Source organism: Mizuhopecten yessoensis, unplaced genomic scaffold (assembly GCF_002113885.1).
Source record: "Mizuhopecten yessoensis strain PY_sf001 unplaced genomic scaffold, ASM211388v2 scaffold10317, whole genome shotgun sequence".
NCBI lineage: Eukaryota > Metazoa > Mollusca > Bivalvia > Pectinida > Pectinidae > Mizuhopecten > Mizuhopecten yessoensis.
Genome location: NW_018408486.1, coordinates 17,273 through 19,835, shown reverse-complemented (window position 1 = coordinate 19,835; position 2,563 = coordinate 17,273).

Below are 2,563 nucleotides of genomic sequence, written 5' to 3'. Positions count from 1 at the left end.
AGGTAATACAAGATAAGATCGCATAATCTCTCCGACGGTTCATAGGCAGGGGGAAAAATAATACAAGATAAGATCGCATACTCTTTCCGACGGTTCATAGGCAGGGGAAAAAATAATACAAGATAAGATCGCATCATCTCTCCGACGGTTCATAGGCAGGGAAAAAGGTAATACAAAATAAGATCGCATCATCTCTCCGACGGTTCATAGGCAGGGAAAAAGTAATACACGATAAGATCGCATAATCTCTCCGACGGTTCATAGGCAGGGAAAAAAATAATACAAGATAAGATCGCATCCTCTCCGACGGTTCATAGGCAGGGAAAAAAGTAATACAAGATAAGATCGCATCATCTCTCCGACGGTTCATAGACAGGAAAAAAGTAATAATTTATTAGTAGGGTTGCCAACGTTTAGCTTGTTAACCGGTTTCTCGGTCGGAAGATCACGAACCGGTTACCAAAATCTATGACCATAAAATCGGACACTTATTTACCTCTTTCGCGAGCCCCATGTGTAACTTTTCTTGATCAAACATATACTATAGATGCGACGAAATGGGATAGTTTTGTAATAGAACAGTGTTCAGTCTGAGATGTAAGTGTTAGTTGATGTACATTATTGTGATGATTGACAAATAGATAGTGCCAAAAACATAAACAAATTTGAACAGAGTTAAATTTCAAACAGAAGCCAGAATACAAAAGTGTATCATAAAAAGAATAAAACAAATGTCCAGATAGAGAGTTAGAATGTTTTTATACTGTTTGTGAGAAATATATTTAACGAAGTATGCAAGTTGAGAATGGATAATATATGTAATGAGATTAAAAAACACAAATCTTGGGGAAAATGAAACAATAGAACGTCAAAAAAATAATCGCGCATGAACAATAAGAATTGTATATAATTATATATGTAACTATTTATATTTAAAATAGAATTATTAAAAGAGTAAATTAATAACACATCCTCTAGAAATGCAGAAAAAAAAAGTAGAATATATAAGATAGCTGATGAATGAATGCTTACAGTTTTCTTTCGTGGCAATGATTTATCTTCTTGTTCGGTAAATCACGTCTTTTTTAATCAGCCGTGCTGGATTCAACGTACCCGTTCGTCAGGGAACACGTTCCAGTTAAACCAGAAAGAAAGCTGACATTGGGCATGCGTAAATATAAAAACTGAAAATTTCTAAATTTAGATGAAAGCTTATTGCATCTACAGGTAGTATACGGTAATGTCTGAGATCAGAATAAGTAAATAAAAGACATACTTAATAGTGAATGAAAACTTATTTATCACACCAGAATTACTTAGGACGTAGGATTAAAACACTATGAAGTGGAATATACATACAATGCTAATATAGCAAAGAATACAAATTGACAGAATGTACACTTATGAAGTGTGACATTAAACAATGATACCGAAATCAATAAACAAAATGTCAAGTTTGTAAACATTTCTGTAATGAGGTATTAGTGTGACATTTGTTTTTATTCCAGACCTAGTGGATTAAAACTGCATTAACTACGTTAATTCTTGTCCAGGAACGAACGTGTCATATTTTCTAAATGATTAAAGAGTTCACATGTCTCTGTGAACGCTAGTATGCTATGGGTGTGAAGTTCAGTGTATATCACATAGTTTGGGACGTAAACGTTGGACGTTTAGGTGTACTTATGAAAGGGTCTTTTGAAATAGGATGAACGAACTAGATTCGGAAGAGAGAAATGAATTGGATGATATAGAGTTTGAAGGGCCAGGATTTAATTCAACATCACGACATCGTACCAAAAACAGGGAAACATATATTAGGATGTATGTTTTTTTGTTTTTTTATATTGTTTTATTTTTTATTTATTTTTGTTACATCTACATCAAACAGACATTATACACAAACTCTCATGTATGTTGTTAGCTCAGTGACTACATTTAGTATTACTTTTTCAGGGGGGAGTTTCCTATGTGGCATTTCAGAAACGTTGTTTGTTTCTGCACTGCTTTTGATTTTGTAACGTCATAACATAGGCCTATTCTTGAGCGATGTATGTCATGACTAATAGGCATTCAAAAAATATGTTATACCAGTTTGTGACTTGCACCGCCCAAGAAGGCCAAATTGACTAATACATTGACTACAAAGTTGACCATACATACATACATGTACATCAATATCATAATATACCTTTAAAACACTTAATTTCATTGGAAAGGACATGATATAAATGATAATAACTTAAGACATCATCTGATATATATAAAAATGAATGAAAACATTTTTGAAAACGGAGTTAACATCAGGGCCCGGTTGTTCAAAACTATCGTTAAGCTAACGTTGTCGTTAAATTTAACGAGTCGCTAACCGCTAATTCTGCGTTAGTTAACGCCTGCGTTAAATCTGTTGTTCAAAAGGATTTAACGCAGTTGTTAGCTAACGCCAAAAGTTAATCACTTTCACAAAAATTTTAACACTAACGACGGTTAGTTTCGCATTTTTTCGCATTTTTTCCCACAATGTATTTGGTTTGTCCAACTCCCCCCCCCCCCCCCCCTTCCC